Source organism: Hemiscyllium ocellatum, chromosome 25, assembly GCF_020745735.1.
Source record: "Hemiscyllium ocellatum isolate sHemOce1 chromosome 25, sHemOce1.pat.X.cur, whole genome shotgun sequence".
In the NCBI taxonomy this organism is placed as follows: domain Eukaryota; kingdom Metazoa; phylum Chordata; class Chondrichthyes; order Orectolobiformes; family Hemiscylliidae; genus Hemiscyllium; species Hemiscyllium ocellatum.
In genome coordinates, this window is record NC_083425.1 from 28,442,254 (window position 1) to 28,465,939 (window position 23,686).

Genomic DNA, 23,686 nt, shown 5'->3' on the forward strand with positions numbered 1-23,686 from the left:
ACTAACACAGATCCTTCAGCCCAACCAGTCCATGCTGACCCTAATCCCAAACTAAACTCGTCCCACCTGCCTACACTTGGGCCATATCTCACCAAACATTCCTTATTCATGTCTTTTAAATGTTGTAATTGTATCCACATCCACCACTTCTTCTGGAAGTTCATTCCACCCTCGAGTAACTCTCTGTGTAAAACAATTGCCTCTCATGTCTTTTTTTAAAATCTTTCTCTTCTCAGTTTAAAAATATGCCCCCAATCTTGAAATCACCCACTCTAGGGAAAAAGACACCTGCCATTCACCTCATCTACGTGCCTCGTGATTTTATAACCTCCCAAACTCCAATGAAACAAGTTCCAGCTTATCCAGCCTCTCCCCATAACTCAAACTTGCCATTCCTGGCAACACCTAGGTAGATCTCTTCTGAAACCCCCATCAGCTTAATAACATCCTTCCTATAATAGAGCGACCAGATCTGGACACAATACTACAGAAGAGGCCTCACCAACATCCTGTAAAACCTCAGTATTATGTCCCAACTTCTCTATCCAAAGGCCTGAGCAATAAAGACACGCGTGCTAAATACCTTCTCAACCAACCTATCTACATGTGATAGAAATTTCACAGAATTATGTACCTGAACCCCTTGGTCTTTCTGTTTCACAACACTACAGGGTTAAATGCAGGATTATAGAGTAGAGGGGTGAGTGGGATGCTCTTTGGAGGGTTGGCATAGACTTGATAGGCTGAATGGCCTGCTTCAAAGCTGCGGAGATTCTATGATCCCTACTTTTATTTGTGTAAGTTCTGCCCTTATTTATTTTACCAAAATGCAATACCTCACATTTATTCAAATTAAACTCAATAATATGGAGTCAAACATGAGACTCACATATGGTCAGGGCTAGTATATTGAAGTTACATGATGCGATTATGTCAAAGCACATTACTTTCATAGCCACAGTCCTATTGCTCAAGCAATAATGTCTGATGGATTTTCTCCACCCAGTTGAGCGCTTGGGGTGATTGAAGCTTTCCTCGTGGTTTACTAGACTGTTACCTTTCACATACTCCTGCAAAGCATTTGTTCTGGATTGCAGAAAGATTGTCTCCATTTCAATGGGTTTGGAATGTGGAAAGTTTGGTTGCCTTTGTGGTGCAGTGGCAGTGTCCCTATCTCTGGAACAGCAGATTTGGTTTCAAGTTTCATCATCTCCAGAGGTGTGTAATAATATCTCTGAACATTGATTATAAAATTAAAAAAGAAATGTGGAAGGTTCTATGCAAATGGGCAGCCATCTTTGACTGTGATCCCCAGTCACTGGAATGCAGCTTTAGTCTTTTGTTTTAGCACGTCAGTTTTTGGTGTTTCCAGCCACTACATTCAAAAATCTTTTGTTTTTCCAATAAAGAATGTTCTCTAACAATTTATACTGGCCATGGAAAGTAGAAAATCGAGGGATTTTGCAATAGCTCCAAATAAAGCGCTGAAATATCACGTCTTCCTCACTCTGATTCAAACCTGTCCATTGCTGTTTGTCCTTGATGCTGTTTTGAGATTTTTTTTGTTTCAAAAGAGTATTCCAGTGAATTCGTAATCATCTGGTCTTAAAAATGCAATTACACCAGAATCCTAGTCTGCTGGCTCAGCCAAAATGTTCCCTCAGTCATTTCATGTTTGTCCCTCTCATCTGCCTTCTCGGCTCACTGACAGACTCATATTGTGATGGAAGACAGACAGTTGTGACACACGCAGTTATTTTATCTCAAATGTGCTTTCGCAACATGATCATTTTTCATACAATGAGAGTGCTATGTAAATATTGCAGATATGTCATTCAGCATCAACAGATAAATTTGTAAAATTGCTTTGCCTACGATGTTCCTGGGATGTTAGTATTTAGCTCCACAATGGTGGCGTTAAGCAGTCAGGTGGCAGGTGCAGAGAAATTAATCTGAGCCAATTAAAATAACGCCAGCCACCCCTGGGGTGTGCCGACATCACAGCACTGAAAGACAACAAAGCATAAATATAATAATGTTAAACAAGTAAATATTTACTGGCATCAACGCTTGCTGTCAGGTCACCCTCAACCACGCCAGCATGCAGTAAACTCCCACTTCAAAAATATCATACGTTTTAGTAAATATCTATACTGTGTTTTCAAAGTATCTTTCTTGTATATGAGAAAAAGCAAATAGCAATTGCAAAAATATTGGCATCAAATTAATGATAGACACTGAACCATCACAATTTTTTGCTTACTGATATCAAGCTTTCAAAATTATGGAATAATAATCAGCAAATGTACACAATAAAACAACACAGAATGGAATGATATTTTGTGGGATACATATTCATGATAACTCTGAAATCTATGATTTCAGGCTTCAAAGTCTTTAAAGGGTGTCATTGCCATAATAAAGTGTCATTATAAGAGCCATAAACTTTATGCTATTTAGATACAGAGGACAGCATGGTGACATGATTAGTGACACCTTGATGTCATTGCATCACCAATCTTGTCTGGTGCTACAAAATATTTTTATGTTTTAATAAATTACGATCAAAATATGACAAGCTCTCAGTAATTCAAACTTTCCATTGTGGTAAACAGAGCTGAGGTTTGGCAGCAAACTGTTTCAGGTGTTTAACTGGCTGAAAATTAAGAGAAAAATGACTTACTCAGTACTATTAGCAATTAAAGGGCTTAATAACTAATTATTTTACTATGCAGCTCTTTCCTACAAGCTATGCAAATAGTCTCTTATTTTTATTATGCATTTAGTAAAATGCAAGTAATAGCAACAAACTGTAGTCATTCCTCTATAAATCTCTGTGAAGAGCTGTTGCCTTATGAATTTTTTAAAAGCATGGGCTCGCTTTTAGCTAGTACAGTTGGTGGAAAGCAAATCACAATTCCCATTCCTGGCTAGGTTTACACTGGGCTCAATCCTCACAGAAATATTTTCTATGAGCAACAACCTATAGCCTCCCACGTCATTACAACCATAAGGTGCATTGATTGAGGGGTTGGGTATTGCTAATAGTACTGAGTAAGTCATTTTTCTCTTAATTTTGCAGCACTAATTCGCTTTGTTAATAAAACCAGTCAAGCGGTCCCAAATCAAGTTAGTGAACAATCACAGCTGCTTGACTTGAGTATGAGCATCTGTGAAACAACTATTGCCAGCATTAGAAGACATGACAATACAATTCTTGTAGGAGAAAGTGAAGACTGCAGATGCTGGAGATCAGAGCTGAAAATGTGTTGCTGGAAAAGCGCAGCAGGTCAGGCAGCATCCAAGGAGCAGGAGAATTGACGTTTCGGGAATGAGCAATCGACTTTTCGGGCATGAGCCCTTCTTCAGGAATGACCCTCATTCCTGAAGAAGGGCTCATGCCCGAAATGTCGATTCTCCTGCTCCTTGAATGCTGCCTGACCTGTTGCACTTTTCCAGCAACACATTTTCAATATAATTCTTGTCACTTGGTATTAATAACAACCTTATAAAACCTGATTTAGGAATGTGGACACATTCCCTTTGCCTTGCCGTACACAGATTTGAGTAATGGCCAAGTCTGTAGTCTGTTCACCATCTACAGGACAATATATGAAGTATGTTACATCCAGAACAGCATGTCCATTTCTTGGTGGCTGAAGATGTAGAGGTTCCGTCTTCAAACATTTTTCTCCTGTTATAATTGCAGCAGCAAATTGCTAATTTGACTGATTGCTTTCTTATGTTGCTGTAGGAAGGGACTGCAGTTCTATCAGTCACAGGAGCTCCAGCTACAACACTTAGTGAGAGAGCGAGGAACGGGTGTTAGGATTCCTGCTGAGAGATAAAGAGATGGTGGCACTTCACACCAGGTGGCTTGGCATCACAGGCAAATACAAATCCTTTCCATGCTGAGTGCAGGCTTCTTTTGCAACTACATAATTCCTTCAGCAAAGGTTCTGTTAAATACATTGTAGATTTATGAGGGGCACGTTCAGCAGAACAGAAGACCTGAATCTGAAAGGCAACACTGATGTTTAAGATGGAGCGGAGGTAAAATATCAGCCAGGCTCTTGCTGAGTAACAAACAAGCTCGCAAGGCCAAATAACCTACTCCAGCTGATATTGACGACGTTCTTGTGCCTAGGGCAAACTAATGGGCCAGTTTTGAAATTCTCTTTTGTACAATACAGAATAGTTTAAAACCATCCTATGTGGGCACTCCCACATTTTCCTTTTTGGGATACCCACAAAGAATTCACAACAAGTATCTGTTCATTACTGAGGCAAACTGATATCTTATAAGCAACTCTGCAGCTGATTTATGTCCAACGTCGACCAGATATCCCAACCCAATCTAGTCCCACCTGCCAGTACCCAGCCATATCCCTCCAAACCCCTTCCTATTCATATACCCAACCAGATGCCTTTTAAATGTTGTAATTGTACCAGCCTCCATCACTTCCTCTGGCAGCTCATTCCACACATGTACCACCCTCTGTGTGAAAAGGTTGCCCCTTAGTTCTCTTTTATATCTTTCCCCTCTCACCTTAAATCTATACTCTCTAGTTCTGGACTCCTCAACCCCAGGGAAAAGACTTTGTTTATTTATCCTATCCATGCTCCTCATAATTTTGTAAACCTCTATAAAGTCACCCCTCAACCTCTGACACTCCAGGGAAAACAGCCCCAGCCTGATTGGCATGGACGGGTTGGTCGGGTCTGTTTCCAAGCTGTACATCGCTAGGACTCTATGACTCTACACGAGTAGTTTTTTTTTCTGAGTCAGAAGATAATGGCATGGGGAATGCAAGAAGGTGGCGGAAGTGGAGGGTGGTGAGGATGGAGTTGTATGTTGGCAAATTACACTTGATAATGTTCCAGTGCTTTGCATCCACCCTTTTTACATTAGCTGTGCCACATTTCAACCCCAATGTGGAGGTGCTGGTGTTGGACTGGGGCGGACAAAGCTGAAAATCACCCAACATCAGGTTATAGCCCAACAGACAGGGCAGCTCAGTGGTTAGCATTGCTGCCTCACAGCGCCAGGGATCTGGCTTCGACTCCTGCTTCAGGCGACTATCTGTTTGGAATTTGCGCATTTTCTTCTTGTCTACATGGGTTTCCTCCAACTTTTCAAAAGCTGTGCAGGTCGGGTGAATTGGCCATGTTAAGTTGCTCTCTGTGTTGGATGTATTAATCAGGGGTAATTGTGTGGAAACGGGTCTGGGTGAGTTGCTCTGTGGGGGGTGGGGACGCGGTGGTTGGTGTGGACTTGTTGGGCTGAAGGGCCTGTTTCCAAACTGTAGAGAATTTAATCTAATTCTGTGTCTTATTACCTTGCCCCACTAGTTACCTGATGAAAGAGCAGCATTCTGAAAACCAGTACTTTCAAATAAACCTGTTGAACTATAACCTGATGTTATGTGATTTTTAACATTTCAACTCAGCAGAAATGTTGGAGAACATAAGAATTAGCAGTAGCAGCAGGAATAGATCATTTAGCTGTTCAAACCTACTCCACTGTTGAATAAGATCATTGCTAATCTGATTGTTGCCTTAACCCCGTTTTCTGACCACCACTCCCATGAACTTTGGCTCCTCTGTAGATGAACAATCTCTATAAGTTGGTTTTGAATATATTCAATTACCCAGCCTCTCCTGCTCTGAAATTAGAAAAATCAACCCTTTGAGAGAGTTAAGTCCTCCACATGTTCATTTTAAATGGGAGACATTTTATTTTGAAATTTCCTCTCTAATTTGAGAATCTTCCACAAAGTGAAACATCCTTTCACCATCCATCTTGTCAAATCTCTTCAGATCCTTATTTGTTTCAATAAGATCACACCTCACTCTTCCAAATTCCAAAGAGAACAGGTCCAACCTGCTTAATATTTCTCATAAGAACAATTCTTTCATCCCAAGAATTAACTTCGTGACTCCAATGCAAGCATATCCTTGCTTGAATTGTGAAGACAGAAAAAGCAGTCGGAAAACTATGTGCTGTCAGATCACAGGAAGAAGTTCCATGAATTAGTAAACAGCTGAGTGTTGGAGTCAGGAATCAGAAAAGTCCAGAGGAACTGAGAAAGCAGGAAGATTACTGGCTCTGTGTTGTGGAGGAAGCCATGAAGGGCTCAATACAAGCCTGTGGGCATTAATACTTCGGTGTAGCTGAGACAGTGGAGATTGTAAAGCCCCACTGCAGTATTCTCTTGATGTAACTGAGCAAGGTTGGAGCTCAGAAAAAGCTAGGGGCAGGCCTAACTCAGTGCCTCGAGATGTTGATAAAGAGCTGGACTTCGCTTGCGAATGAATACTGGAGCGCAGTTTCAGAGTCCGGTGGAGAGCTGATCCTGGAACAGAGGGCTATTGACTAGAATGGCAGCAGCCATTAAGGCAGTTCATGATAGACCAGTTTTTGACGGGGAGGCCAGAGCACCAACAGTGAAAAGTTGCAAAGCCTTGTGAAGATTGATGAATTTGATGACCCACTGTATCATTAACTTCTGGGGAAATTGCTACAAAATCTGTGAGGTCTGACTTGATCACATTTGCAATTTGATGGGCACTGTGGGGTGTTTGAACACAATTTTACTGGCCATATTTCTGATTAATGTTTGCACTACTCACAGCTTCTAGTTGGGAGGCACACTCAGATTGACGGGCAAACCAATAACATAATGTCTCATGAGAAAAGTATACATTAAAATAGAGCACAACCACAGAGAATTTAAAGTAAGTCACGTGATAATTTCTCTCCTGTGGTCCATCTTCAAATTCTTGTCAGATAGTTCGTTCTTCTGTTTTGAGATGATTTATAATGATTGGAACAGGATTTTTTTTCAAATCAACTCTTTGAAGGGTGCGGAGGTAAACTTAGATGTAATTAGTTATTCCATAGTAAGGTATGCCCATGAGAATCTACACACCAAGACAAGAGATAGAGAACACTGTAGTCCCGATTGTCCCAGTTGCAGACTAGTCCAGCACAGCCCATTGCTGAATCTGCATGATTACCTCTTAAAATCTTAATCTGCAAGAATACACATAATGAAAAACATGTATCACGAGCCTGTACAAAGTTAATAATCCTATTCTGAAAGAGTGTTGGTTGGTAATGTCATACTTCTACAATCATCTTCAAGGTAGACAGTAATGGCTCAAATTAACTAGTAAGAGATGAGATAAACATGTTGTAATGAAATATACTGCATGTCAAGATTGAAGAAAAATCTATACAATGGTCTTTCTGTTATCTCTAAAAGAACTCTCTCTCATGCACACAAATGAGTTGTCTGGTCTAAAAAATGTAATTATAATTTTATGATCCCCTTGTTTGCCATCTTGTAACACCCTCCCTTCCTCAGTTGCCCTTCGTAGAGTTGCCAGTGAATTTGCTCATAGCTAGTGTGAGCTGGCAGAGCTGTTAGCTCTATCTGCATAGCCCATGCTCATTACCACTTTCATTTGTCAGATAAATGGTATCTTTCCTCCAACTGCCGTTCATTTGGAGCTTTACAGTGTGGAATTGGATGGAGTAGTGTTTACAGCACTTTGCTTTGTGAATATTTAGTTACACTTCAAAGGAGCTTGCTCTTGTGGAGAGTATTAAACTGCTTGTTTAAAAAAAATGGAAAAACAAATGCTATCAGATCTAATTAAAGAATGAGCAGTTTATATACTGAATGAAATGAATACTATTTTTACAATGGCTCACGTTAAGTTAACTTTAATATTATTTTTTGAGGATCACAGTAACATTTCTTTAGTTAAAACAAAATGGAATACTGAATAAGCTTAAGAGAAGCAGAGGCCATCACTTTACAAATGGTTATTGCTGCAGTTCTACCACATTATGATTATTATTAAGGGACACTGTTGCATCTTTGATGATACAATATAACTATGCTGTATGGTGAAAACTATTCTATCTCTCAGTCACTCAGTTCAGTTGATAGCATCACAGAATAATACAATGTCTTTTGTTGACTGTTTCTTTCACCTGCAACACTGTTGAAATGCGAGTGAGGTCTTAGTCAAACCCAGGGTTTGTTGGATCTTATCATTCATGCACAAGCTAAGCACATTGTATGGAAAAGTGCTCTTGCATTTCTAGAGCAGTGTCATCAGGCTTTGGAATTTAGATGGGTGTACAAATGGCTGGTGTGAAATCTCTGATCCCCATCTTTGGGATCTTAGTCCTTCAAGGAAATGGTGGACCACAAACAGTTTCCAGAAACACGCATCTTGTGCACTTCATATGCAGCACAATTGAAGTGATGAATCTCACTCCAAGCCAATTCTGGTACAACAAGGAGTGGCACAATTTGCCCTCTTATGCACTACTGCTGCCCTCACACAAACCAATTATGGAGATGAGAGGGTGGAGGGGCTGAATTCCTAGGTTGACATTGAAATGTTACATTCTGACACTATTTCCTCTCAGACCTGAACTCTTAGGGGTCACCAACTACAGACATCTCCAGTTTCTAACATGAGCAGCATTATCCATTCACAGGCAATGTTGGAGTCGCAAGAGGTTCTACCTTCTTGAACAATTACGCTTCTCGCAGTATAGGTAAACCCCCTGCTGTCAGGACGTGAGATCCAATTTCTGAACCAGCAAGAATGAAGGAATGGTGATATAATTCCAAATCAGGATAGTGTGTCATTTGAAAAAGTATTTGCAGGTGACAGTAATTCCAAGCATTTTCTTTCTTGCCTTTCTAACTGATAGAATATACAGACTGAAAGATTATGGCAAATTAGGTTTGGTGAGTAACTCAATGCATCTTCTAGATGGCACATGTTACGCCTCAGTGTATTGCTGGTGAAGGAGAGAATGTTGAAGGTGGTGAATGGGGTGACCATAAAACGAGTTACTCTGTCCTGAATGCTGTTGACTTTCTTGAGCACTGTTGGAACTGCACCCATCCAGACAAGTGGAGAGTATTCCACCACATCCTGACTTATATATTCTGGATAGTGAACAGACCTTTGGGAAGCAGGAGCTAAGTTACTCATATGGTTAGTCTAGCTCAGTTTCTGATCAACAATATACCCCAGGATAATGGGAGATTCAGTGATGATTAGATTCTGTGACTGATGGAAGGCACCTTTATTGTTCAATGTGATTTACCAGCCCAAGTCCATATGTTATCCAAGTCTTGCTGTATTTGGATATGGGCTGTTTCATTATTTGAGTCGATGCAAATGATGCCAAACATTGAATGATCAAAAACAAACATCCCACTTCTGAATTTCTGATGAAACGAAAGTCATTGATGAACGGGCTGAAGATGTTCGGGCCAAGGAAATTCCCATGAGGAAGCTTGCAGTGATGCTCTGGGCTCATCCAACGGCTGAATAGGTTGAGGTTCCTTTTCCCTTAAAAGACAGGACAACATCTCTGACAGCTACTGACTGATCAAATTGATTTGAGGTGAACCAAAGATTGATCTACTTTCCGGATACAGCCCTAAGTTGCTCCATCAGAGATTCTGCCTACAATGAGGTTTTGAGGGTTGGGATTAAATCCTGTACTGAAGAGGCTGCTCCCTTAGACAATACTGTCCTGACTCTTAGTGTGCTACATTTCTGTAATTGCCTTATCTATGAGTCACTATTGCGTTTGAATAAACTCTTTTTTTTAAACACTCTGTTATACAGAATACTGATCTTTCTATCACAGCTCTCTAGTACAGCTTGTCTTCTCAGAAAACATGTCACAGCTTATGTCAATTTTGCATCGTTGGATATGTCATCAGATTATTAACATTTGCATCCTCATTGGACTACACAAAGGACTATCCTTCTTCAGTATCTGCAGCCCCACAAGGTCCAGACATCACAGTTGGGCTGCCAACTCTGGATAAATGTATTCCTGGAGGTTTGATCACATGCTTTCCTCCCTCCCGCCATTCGTCAACCAATGCATCCATCAGTATGACATACTGCTCCCCTACGCCAACTAAAAAACAAAAAGATTCATTACACAATTGGATAAGACATGACTATCTGCCAAACAGTCTTTTTTCTCCTATTTTGTAATAATTTTATATCTAGTAAGGAGTAATATGAAAAGAAACCAAAGACAATTATATTTAAATTGATTCTATGATTTTTCTTCAGGGTTGCTCCTAGCAGTGTCCCGGTCAACCCTGAAGCTTTGGCAACCGTAGGCCACGTTTGTATCTGCACACAACTGAGAGGATGCAACAATAGATGCTGCCTTCCAAACTAGGTGAGTGTGTTTAGCATCACTGGAGCTAATCAAAGCAGATCCCATCGATTCAGTGAGGCCTAAAAGGGGTGATGTTGATCTGGGAGATCAGTTAGCAATGGGGAATACCTGATTAGGAGGAACCACCACCCCAGCCCCTACGTATGTAGATGATGACCAGGACAGTCTCCCCAAGCAATAGATAGACCATTTAGCTTGGCCATTTATGTTATACATTTAGCTTGTCAACAGGAGCACCATGCACAGCCCTCCACCATTGGCAGAATGCCACAGTAAGAAAGTGACAGGTATTTACTCACCATTCTTGGAGTCCATCTGCATTTCAAATCTTCTGTAGACAGTTGGTAAGATCCAGTTGCCATGTCAATTTTGATTATGTTCAATGCTGGATAAGTGCCTTACTGAACAGCGAAGTGCAATGCTACGTTGGCCACTATACCATATGTCAAATGAAATGTTGGTTTCATTTTGATAGAGCTTACATAAGCCGGTTCTAGGACATATATGTTTTTGGACTTATGAAATATTTTTGGATGATTTAGATAGGTTTGAGCAAAGTAAATGTAAAGTTGACATCGTTACCACTGTGCTTTACTGTGAAGCACATTCTAGTGGTATATTGTTCTAAATTTCAGGTAGCCTGAATAAAAGTAGCTTCTGATAGGTTGTTCTTTTATGTAGGTCTATAAATTTCATACGATAAGTACAGTAGATGAAAGAACAGCCATGCATCACATTCTACCCTACTCCGAATAAATCCCATCCGTAACATTTATCACATAGGTTTTATTTCTAAAGAAGTAAAACGACTAACTAATATTTTGGTAACACTTCTGAAAGTGTTCACTCTTTTTCTCTCAACTGCATTACAATTTTTATTGCAATGTGTTTGCCTATTAAACTGATGGATAGTAGCATAGGGGAACATCTTTTTCTCTTCAGACATGGAGGTAACATCAAGCATCTTGTGGTTAGGTGCCAGCAAAGGTAGATGCAGCCTAGAATTTCTGCCACACACCTTCAATAATTGGACCTGTGCCCGACCTCAGACTATCACCCTCTCCTGTACCAGTGTGATGTATTGATGTCATATAATATCAATCCTCAAGACTCTTTTGACTGGGACTGCACAGTGAGTATTATTTAGTCCTGTGTTGCCTTTTTTTTTAGTCTGGTGGGACTCATCAATTGCTGCTGAGAAATGCCTTTGAGACTGCCAAATTCACTTCACTTAGGCCCTTTAACAGTCATGAAAGAGACAATGCTTATATCATTCGTGTGATAGGATTGAAGCACTGCTCCCAGAAGAGCAAACACTGTCATAACAATCTGTGTTGCCATTTTAAAGAACTATCAAACAGAAAGATTGTGAATAGTAACATCATAAAAATGTAATGCTGCTGTTTTAAGGTAGGGAGTAGAGACTTTGAAACATACACAGCACTTCAAATATCAATGCCAGTCTAATTATATTATTTTTTATCCCAGTTATCCAGTGAGATCTGTGAACCGATGTTTCAACAATCTTTCCTAATCCTTTCTGATCCATAACTGACACACTTTACACATGTAAAGCAAGATATAAAGCCATGTGAGAACAATGCAGTTAACTGCAATGATTGAACTATTTCAACTAGAGTATTATTTCTGAAAATAACTTCTTCAGTACAAAGAAATGCAGAGGACTACAAAATATCTTATAGCTTACCTAGTCAGCTCAGTGTTCAAAAGCAAAATACAGAGTTCACTGCCCATATCTTTTGATTGGTTTTCTCATCAAATGGCTATCAGCTCCCTGATTAGTTGGCAGCTTTGGTTAATGTATCCCTACCAAGCCCCTTCAAAACTTTGAATAATACCAATGTAGAGTAATGTGGAACATCATATTTAGGAGTCTGAGTAAGCCATTCAGCCCTTTAAGGCTATTCTACCATTCAGTAAGATCATGGCTGACCTGGTTGTAGTCTCAACTCCACTTTCTTATCTCTCTCCTATAGCTCTCAACTAATTTGTCTATGAGAAGTCTGTCTAATCCTGTCTTGAGTGAATTCAACACCCCAATCTCCACTGTTTCCTACAGATTAATAACCTTCTGAGAGAGGGTCATTTCCACTATAAAAGGGAAACTTTTTAAAACTGTATCCTATAATTCTAGTCTCTTCCACAAAAGAAAACATCTTTGCAGATGTTTAAACCCTCAAGATCATCCAAAAAGTCACAACTCATCCTTCTGACCACTAATGGATAAAGACTCACCCTGTTCAACCTTTCATTGTAAGGTAAGTCTTTCACCTCTTGGTTTTCAGATGTCTTCAAAAACTTTTCGGATTCTTCTGCAGTGAAAACCGACTCAGAATACCTCAGAGTATCTTCCATTTCCTTGTTTTTCATTATTAATACCTTAACTCACTCTGTACAGGACCAACAAACATTTTAATTACACTTTTCCTTTTAAATACTTATGAGAAACTATTATTTTTTTATATATTTCTAGCTAGTTTTCTGTGATACTAATTTCTCACTTCTTCACTATTTAAAAAAAAATCTGTCCAAAGTCTTGATCTGCCATTAACCCTGACAGAATTGAGTTGTGTTTTTTCCCATTCCTTATGGAGTCATTGATGGTGCATCCTTCTCAAAGAGGCTTTCTTTCTCACTGAGTGGATTGAACATTACGAAGTATCTTCACACAAGTCTGCAACTGCATTTCTACTGCCTTACCTTTTAACTCATTTCTCAATTCACACTTGCCAATTCTACCTTTATACCATTATAATCACTGATTCTTATGTTTGTTTGGCCAAGTTGTGTTATGCTATTGCAAAGATTTCAGGCTGCGAGACTTACTGGATTTTCTCACTGTTTCTTAAGAACTGCTTACCCCAGTGGTGTCCATCACACCTGATTCCAGTCCCCATCTTACCACTCACCATTTCCATAACAACTCACCTTTCAGTGGATAGCCTCCAAAAGACCAATAACCATTGTGCTCTTCCATCTTTGGAAGGCCACGGTGCATCCGAACATTAAATGGCAATCCGGCAATGCCCCTCACTGGAAATGTTATGGCACAACATGCTGAGAGATCCCACACAGGTTACCCGTCACGTTCTGGAAGGAGCCAGGCACACAGTGGCTGGCACCTTCCCAGTCACTTTCCATTTCTGCACCCCTTATATCCCATTCCAGCATTCCGTAAAGCTTCATCACAGTATCCCAGGGCACACAGAGCTCACATTGACAGTGCACCTTGCTTATCCCAAGCAAATGGAGTTAGGGTTGAAAGCCTTGCAGATTCAATGTGTCCTGAGAGATCCTGTGGCGGTGACCTTTCCCGCTCATCCTTCACACCAGCCTGGTGCTCCTCTGGACTTGTCATTGCCTTCGTCTTCTTGTGAAGGTAGCTCCAGTGACCAATACCCCACAGGCCACAGGACACAAAACGCTTGGTGAAACTGACCTATGTTGAGAACACGAGGAGCACAAAATGTTCTTCGATCTTAGAAGAGTTATCGGTGGCATACCCTGCAGATGCTTGCTAGGCATCTCCTTCATACAGTGAAACATGCTGCACCCTAATAATACAAGCCATGTCTTCATCATTCATTTAACACCAGCCTCATCATGCACACTAACTTGATCATTAGTTGCCATTTCTGCCACTCCAGTGAGATGCCACTACTAGATATATATTTGCCTCCCCAGCCTTCCATGAGGAGCAGTCAATCTAGGACACCCTGGTCCACTGCTCCTTTACTCCCACTGCCTCTCCACAGCCCCATGGCACCTTTCCCTGCAATTGCAAAAGTTGGACACCTGCCTGTTTACTTCCTTCCTCCTCAGTATCCAAGGGCTCAGACATACCTTCCAGGTGAAGCAGTGCTTTCTCTGCACTTCACTCAATCTAATTGACTGCAGTTTTCTGTTCACAATGTAACTTCCTCTACATTGAGAAATAAAGTGAAGTCTGTGTGACTACTTCACAGAACACTTAAATTCCATGCACTAAAAGGACACCGAGCTTCCAGTTGCCTACCACTTCAATACACCAGCCTGTTCCCTGCCAACGTCTCTGTCTCAGGCTTGCTGCAGTGGTCCAGTGAAGCTCAGCATAAGCTGGAAGAACAACACCTCATTTTCCACTTGGGAACTCTACAGCCTTCTGGATTCAATACCAAATTCACCAACTTTAGGGCTTGAAGCACCTTCTCTCATTTCCTTACACCAACCCCACACACCAGGCCTTGTTATCACATTGTTCCCATTAATAGCTATTCACTCTTAGGCTGATTGTTAACCACTACTTTGTCTGTCTAACTGTACTTCTCTTTCTATTGGCTCTATCTCTACTTATCATTTATTCCTTAACCCCTCTCCCCACCCTATCTTCTGCATACTATCCAAAGTTTTCCCAGCTACCATCAATTCTGAGGAAGGACCACTGGACCTGAAATGTTAACTCTGATTTCTGTCAATAGATGCTGCCAGACCTGTTGAGCATTTCCAGTAATTGTTTTTTTTGTAACTAATCATTCGCGTTGAATTGTGTTTTACTTCCCAACAAATGAAGCTGATTTAGAATGATTGAATAGATTTTGCATAATAATCATCACTGAGCAATAAGCTTTGTCTAGTATTCAGTGACCTGTTTCCTAAGTTATTGTTACCTTACTGTTAATCTTCTATTAGGGGATTTTTATGGCTTTCTTCATGACACTAAAACATTCTTCTACAAAAAAGAGTTGATCTTAAAGAGCCAAGCCTTTGCAGATGAGTAACTTCAATAAATTGGGCTGTATAAAGTTAAACTTCAACAAGGATCTTTTCCAGAATAGTCATCTCATTAAGCAATACATTGGTGCAACTGGACTAGCATCTTATACTGTTTTATCAATATCACAGGGTTTGCATCAACCTCAGTGTAATGTCAGTTGCTCATTTCCTACAAGTAGGGTTGTGCCGTAATGACATTTTTCCCATGAAAATTTGGTATTCATACCATGCAATCTTATTTGGCACTTTGTCACTCTGGTATACTGACAAAACATCTCATCTTACTCCTATTTGGGCACAGCACTAAAAACCACTCACTTTATTTAATAGCTATATAAACTACTGCTGTTCACATGTTGGTTTCCCATTTCTGATAGCTCTCGTTCTAATTCCTGCAGCTTTATGTGCAACAACACCACTGCAGGAGTTTGATGTTATCTCACATTTAAAACCAATCTTGTAAGCATGACAAATCAAATATTTTAAGATCAGCAACTTAAGGCTGCAACGATACAGTGTATGCATTAATTGAGGTCAACACCTTGATGTTGTTGCTGGAAAAACTACCATAAATTATAGTTTGGCAGAAGGAGCACTGGACTTGGCAGTGGACAGCCCAACCTGGTATTTGTAAGCTTAACAACTTTAGATCAAAATACTATTGTATACCCACAGGCTTTGAAGCAGCACAATGTAGGGTTTTGTATGTTAGTTTGTATATGACCCGAGAGGTTGAATAGGCTAGTGGTTTTCCCTGGAGAGTTGGAGGCTGAGGGGTGACCTTATAGAGGTTTATAAAATCCATGAGGGGCATGAATAGGGTAAATAGACCCTATTTACCTGGGGTGTGGGAGTCCTGAACTAGAGGGCATAGGTTTATGGCGAGAGGGGAAAGATATAAAAAAGACCTAAGGGGCAACTTTTTCACACAGAGGGTGGTTCATGTATGGGATGAACTGCCAGAGGAAGTGGTGGAGGTCAGTACAATCACAACATTTAAAAGGCATCTGGATGGGTGTATGAATAGGAAGGGTTTAGAGGTATATGGGCCGGGTGCTGGCAGGATTGTGTTGGGATATCTGGTCGGCATGGATGAGTTCGACGAAAGGGTTTGTTTCTGTGCTGTACATCTCTATTACTCTAATTGTATTCTATCTTTAATGGGGTGCCAAAGACTCTATTAATAATTTTGCCAAGTTATTGATTACAATGTGTTGAGGTAGTCCATGACTAAACTTAACAAGATGGCCACCTGGGTTTTTTTTAAGCTGACATAAGATGGCTGAAAGTGGTTGGCAGATAATTGGCACATATAACAGATATTCACAGCAGACTTGTTGTCTCCGTACAGAGTTACTGGATAAGATAATGAAAGGTCCCATGGGTTTCATAAAAGGATCCTGGTGTGAAGGAGCAATAAGGAATTTAATTGGGTTTCTATTAACAGACAGTTGTAAACATATAAGCATTTTAATATGGGGTGTTTTTGAAAGGCCCAGTTAAACCACAGTCCCAAATTTGTTATTTAGTAAAAAAAGAAGGAAAAGTCTGAATCTTTTAGATAAATGTAAGTTAGAAATACAAACAATAAGTTAGTGTGAAGGGGTCATTTGAATTTTTATGACTGACCAACTTTAGACAGTAAAACGAGCCCCTCCCCCCCCACCACATCACCACACCAAATAGGGACAAATAGTGTAAACAGACAACCTCTAAGACAGTGAAAGAGGTTCTAAAACACGCACCTCTTTATATTTTAGAACCTAAAGAGTTCTAAAACATCAAGAGATAAAAAGTTACAGCTAAAGTTCAGATTCTTACACCCAAAGCTCAAAGGAAGAGTGACAGAGACAAATTACAAAATTCAGTGTGAAGATATGGTTATGTCCCTGAGTTTTTTTTTGTGTGGAATCTAAACAAGTTTCGTTTAATAGCTTGGTGAAGTAGCAAGGTGATTGGATTTCACCCACAAGAATGGAATTCAAACACATGCCTTCTATTAAGAAAAGAAAATTAGTAATGGACAGTGTTTCGAGTAGAAATAGTATAAAGATTCACTCAAGAATTAATCTCCAGTTTAAAATTTACTTACAAATTGAGAGTAGCTGGAATTGTAATTGCAACTTCAAGTCAGAAGGACTGTTTGTTTGATCTCTCAGGCTGAAGTGTGAGGGGTTGTTCCCAATTAGTTAGCTGTGTCACAGAACTGTAGTCACTTTATATTAGAATTGATTTTAAAAACTTTATAACAATTGGTAGAAGTTAATACTCTTCCTAAACAAACACATAAATCTAGATACCATCTATCAATCCCTCAGAAAACAAACAGGAAATGACATCATCATAAACCCCTGGAACCCCATCCAGGACAAACATATAAATAAAAAAGCAGGAGACAATAGCTTCGTTTCACTTGGAGATCGTCACTGATGATGTTACCTAGCCAGGTAATGAAACATCTGGACATCAAACCTACAGCTCAGCGAGCAAACCTACACCCTAAAGCTCAACCTGAGCTACAAACCTTCACAAACCTTCCAAAACCCTTCCTAATCTTCCATACTAAAGTTAGTTGAGAATTTGGAAGAATTCTTAGGGATAAGCAAGCATTTAGGTTATTGGCAAATAATTTGATGTTGCTAACGAATATCTGAGAAGGAGTATAACTGCCAGATGCATTGTAAGATCCCAGAAACAGATCATGGAGGTATCTAGTAAACATCATGAGATTTTGATTAGTACAACACCTTGGGCTATCTATAGGGGCATCCATCTTTGGTTGTGTCTTTACTGGATTGGATGTATAGATTAAGGAGATATGGATAACAATGACATTAATTATTGTTACATGGAAGGTTTAAAAATGTCGTATTCAACTGAGGAAAATTAGAGTGACATTGACCTCTCCTCCGATCTGAGATGCACTTAAGAGGCAACCAGGCCCCACATGAAAGCTAGATTTGAGCGGTCTCTGGCCTCTGAATAAAGATCACTTTTACAACTGAACACAGAACTCAAGACTCCACTTTGATATTTCACCCCACAACACAATGTATCGAAATTTTAAACTGATCCTCAAAAATAAAAGCCTATTCTAAAACTTTAATATTAATCTGTGTTACAAATATCTGACAAACATTTATTTGAATGTGCGCTGGGATATTACGGTTGCTAGACTGACTTTGCCACTTTCAAGGTCAACTCTGTGAACTAAACAGAGATCACATAAAACGATAACATTTACAAAAGTAAAGAAGGGTCCAGGACTTATCTTTAGCCTTTTTTTTAACAAGTCTTAAAATAAAGAATATTTATATCATATTGAAAATAAAAGTTAGCCTATTCTCCTTTATTGCCACAGAATATTAATGTTATATATGAAGTTGTATTATCAATTTTAAATATTTTTGTACATATTAAAGTATTACAAAATCATATTTTAACATTTGACACCTCTCTTTCAATGCACAAACAATATACTGAATGGTTTTCACAATTCCATAGCCCCTTTAAGGTGACCCCAATAAAACAAAACCTGGAAATTCAAGTGCAGTTAAAATGACAAATGACAAGGAAGAAAAGATGATGGAAGTTGATCAGGATTACAAGGAATATTCATGGCAAGCAAAGATTCACCAAGGACTGATTTGACTTCACAAAGGTGACTCTTAAAACAAATTACTGATTTATCATGTACAGTGTGCATATTATTAAGAAAAATTACCAAACCAAAATCTTTTGCAACACTTGTGGTAATGGTTTGGGTTTATGTGAAGCACAGTGTTAATAGGATAAAATTAATAAAGCAATTGATTAACATTATATATGTCTTAATGAAGATTAGTGGATTTTAACAGCAGCCTCAAATCTGCCAAGTTCCAGCAAGTATTAAGAGGAGGATTCAGAATCAGACAAACGAGTCATAAAGTCATAGAGATGTCCAGCATGGAAACAAACCCTTCGATCCAACTTGTCCATGCCAACCAGATATTCCAACTTAATCCAGTTTCATTTGCCAGCACTTATCCCATATCCCTACAAATCCTTCCTATTGATACACACATTTAGATGCCTTTTAAATGTTGCAGTTATACTAGCCTCCACCACTTCCTCTGGCACCTCATTCCATACATATACAACCCTCTGCATGAAAGGTCTGCCCCTTAGGTATTTTTTATATCTTTCCCCTCTCACCCTAAACCTATGCCCGCTAGTTCTGGACTCTCCCACACTAGGGAGGAGACTTTTGTCTATTTACCCTTTCCACGTCCCTCATGATTTTATAAACCTCTATAAGGCCACCCCTCAGCCTGTGACGCTCTAAGGAAAATAGCCCCAGCATCTTCAGCCTCTCCCTACAGCTCAAATCCTCCAACCCTAGCCAACATCGTTGTAAATCTTTTCTGAACCCTTTCAAGTTTCACAGCCTCCTTCCAACAGGAAGGAGGCCAGAATTGAATGCAATATTCCAAAAGTGGCCTAATCAGTATCCTGTACAGCTGCAACATGATGTCCTAACTCATATACTCAATACTCTGACCAATAAATGAAAGCATACCAAAAGCCTTCTTCACTATCTTATCTATCTGCAACTTTACTTTTAAGGAGCGATGAACCTGCATCCAAGGTCTCTTTGTTCAGCAACACTCCCTCGGACCTTACCATTAAGTGTATGGTTCCTGCTCTGATTTGCTTTTCCAAAATGCAGCACCTCGTATTTATCTAAATTAAACTTCATCTGCCACTCCTCAGCCCATTGGCTATCTGATCAAGATTTTGTTGTAATCTGAGGTAACCTTCTAATCTGAGGTAACCTTCTTTGCTGTCCATAAATGAGCTCTGTCTACAAATAGCATCAAAACAGATTTCATTTTAAGTCTAAATCAGCATTTGTTATTCTGGAAAAATGGATCTTTACAGATGGTTAATCATATCAAGCATTTATCCACCTCAGTATGTTTTAACATGTTACAAGCATATTTAAATGTGGTCATTCATTTTGGTCAGCCAAATGATTTATAGGCAGAAATCTCCAATCGGTGAATGTCAAGGTTTCACTTTATCTATTGTGGCATGCACAGCTCTTGCAGCATCTAAGTACAGATTTGCAACTCCTGAGGTTTAGCAACTTTAATATATGCATTAGAATACTGCAGGGCTTTAACTAGCTGAAACACTACCAAGCACTGGATATTGCATTGAAGTTTACCTAATAGAAAATGTTCATTTTCTTAGAAAGTCCTCTTTGCCCTTCCAGATTCTGTTAATTGGTTGGCTGGTCAATCTTCAATGCTGATGAAGTACTAAGCACTTGCTTCATTCAAATGATGAATGTAGTTTCAATATATATCAATAACCATTAATTAAGGCCTAACACATGGAATCAGTAGTGGAGGAGACGCTTGTGGTGCAGTGGTAATGTCTGTACCCCTGATCCAGGAGGCCCATGTGAAAGTCCCATCTACTCCAGAGGTGTGTAATAACATTGCTGAACGGGTCGATTATTAAGTATTTGGAGTCATATGTAGATCATTGAACAATTGGTAGATATAGGCTTGAGTATTTTACATTTTTCTGTGGAACGGATCATGGGACACAGTGATAGTGTGCCTTGGTTCAAGTCTCACCTGCTCCAGAATTGCATTCTAACATGTCCGAGCAGCTTGATAAGAAAATATCTACATTTCACCGTGGTGTAATGGCCTACAAGAGATCATTGCAACATTTGTTCATGGGTTTGCTGTGTCAAGGCCAGTTTTATCAGTGCTGGAGTGAAACAAAGGGTGCTGAGAGCCTTTGCTGAGGTAATGACATTTGCACCAATACCAGCTGGCACTGCAAAGATTGCACTGCCCATTGTACACCAGACGTAATCTGAAGATATGGCGTTGCACCAACAACCCATCTACAGCAAATAAATACAACAAAAGTGCTGCTATATTGGGAAAGGTTTGCATTTTGTTTGTTGATATGTTGCTCCCATTTGAAACCAAAAACTGGCTGCAGAGTAAGGTGCTAACAGCTGTGTAAAATCCACACATGAACTGCAAGCGGCTAGTTCAAATCAGTTTGGTTTAAAAATGGCATTACACTGCATTATTAATCAGACTCTGCAATCGCACCATGTTATCAGCCATACTGTGAGTTTACATCCTGTTATCCCACTATTGCAAAGATATTACAGCATACTTTTAGTGTTTTATATGTCATCGATGCCAACAAAACAGCTTAACTTGTTATTTATCACACTGTTAGTGGAATCATATCTGACAACAAGACTCCATCTCAAAGCAAGCCTTTGGTAGTGAACAGCTTTGGGATGCCTTAAGTATGTGAAGGGTGCTATGTAAATGCATGTTTTGCTCTATTTGTGATGGTTCACAGTTGACTGATGAAATGGTTTGCAAGGGACCACTTCCAAACAAGGCTGGTGGATTCTGGATTTGTATTGAACTAGAAGCATTCCAATGGACATCTAATCCCGAACCACAACAACATGGGGCTGGATGGTCAAAATGAGGGAAGGGGTTGTGTGCCTGTCACATTCCCAGTCATGGCATCTTTCCAGCAGTGGGATAAATGGCAAACAGTCCTCCTACATAGAGGCCAATTAAGGAACACATCCTATCTCAGTTGAAATTAGCCAATGGTAGGTGGCCCTTGGCCATGCAAGACGACCACGAGGTAAATCATAGGAACCATACAGTGGGTTCCAGGGAGGGCCCTCCTTCCTAGGCACTTGTTACCCATACATCAAGGGTACTTCTCATCCTCAGCATTTTCCAATGAGTTACATTTCTCACCAATGTCCTGCTTCAGCGGCTCAGGCACTCTTATTCTCCAATTATCGAGTTATGACAATATACGTACATCAGAGCATGCTTGTAGAAACATAGAAATGAGGAGTAGGAGCAGGCCATTTGGCAGGTTGGGTCTGTTTATCAAAGTTTAGGTCCAGCTGTGACCAGTACTCTGAGTGGTACTGCAGAGTTATCAAGCTGCTAGCTGGAGGTTGAATGGCAACTAAGAATGGTCCTGGTGGTAGGTCAGATACTTCCTGGACCCCATGACCACTGAAGTGGAGGTCCAAACCCATTTCAGAGCCCATCAGCAGTACTCCATGGTAAACATTAATGTCAGTCCATTATGTTTCTTATCTTACTCAAAGCTCCTTTTGCCATCAACTGCTAATTTCTCAGTAGAACAGAAATTGTATTGAGAACTTTATGCTTTTGTTTCTTCACAATATTTCAGCATAACCAGAAATAGCAAGGACAAATAAATTTAATTGATCTGAACTTGTAAACCCTTATTAGTTATCACCGCAGATAGCCAGATTGTATGGCTATGCTTTGTCTCTCAATCTGCTTTGGACACCAGTGCATTATTTACTGTTATGCAGTCATGCAGGGAGGTGATGGGCTAGCCATGTTATCACTGGGCAGTTAATTCAGAAATCCAGATAATGTTCCAGGGACCCAGGTTCAAATCCTGCCATAGCAGATGGTGGATTTTGAATTTAATAAATATCTGGAATTTGGAATCTAATGATAACCATGAATCCATTGTCAATTGCTGGATAAAAAAACCCTCTGGATCATTGATGCCATTTAGGGAAGGAAACTGCCATCCTTACCTGTTCTGGCCTACATTGTGAAGCTTACAAAGACCAACAAAACGAAATAAGGAAGGAGAAGATTAAATATGAGGGTAAGCTAGCCAGGAATATAAAGGAAGACTGTAAGAGTTTTTTTTTGATAAATAAAGGGCAAAAGAGAGACAAAAGTGGACATTGGGCTGCTGGAGAATGATTCTGGAGAGATAGTAGTGAGGAACAAGGAAATGGTGGAGGAACTGAATGATTACTTTGCATCAGTTTTCACAGTGGAAGACATGAGTAACATCCCACAAATTCAAGAGAGTGCGGGGCAGAGCTGAGTAATGTGGCCATCACCAAGGAGAAGGTGTTAGAAAAATTCAATGGCCTGAAGGTGGATAAATCACCTGGACCACATGAACTAAACCCCAGAGTTCTAAGGGAGATAGCTGAAGAGATAGTGGAGGCTTTGTGATGATCATTCAGGAATTGCTAGAATCAGCAAGGGTCCCAGAGACTGGAAAATCGCTAATGTGACACTCTTATTTAAAAAGGGAGTAAGCGCAAAAGGCATAAAATTACAGATTGATTAGCATAACCTCGGTCATGGATAAGATCCTGGAATCCATTGTGAAGGATGAGATTTCTGAACACTTGGAAGTGTATGGCAAAATAGGGCAAAGTCAGCGTGGTTTCATCAAGGGGAGGTGATGCCTGACAAATCTGCTAGAGTTCTTTGAAGAAGTAATGAGCAGGTTAGACCAAGGAGAGCCAATGGATGTCATCACACTATTGCAAATAGAGGACTTCAAGAAGGCCTTTGACAAGGTGCCATACAGGAGGCTGAATAAGATAAGGGCCCATGGTGTTGGAGGCAAGGTGCTCGCATGGATAGACACCTGGCTGTCTGCCAGAAAGCAGAGAGTGGGGATAAAAGGGTCCTTGTCAGGATAGCAGCAGGTGATAAGTAATGTTCCACAAGGATCAGTGTGAGAACCACAACTTTTCACTTTATGCATTAATGATCTAGATGAAGGACCTGAGGGCATTCTGGCTAAGTTTTCAGGCAA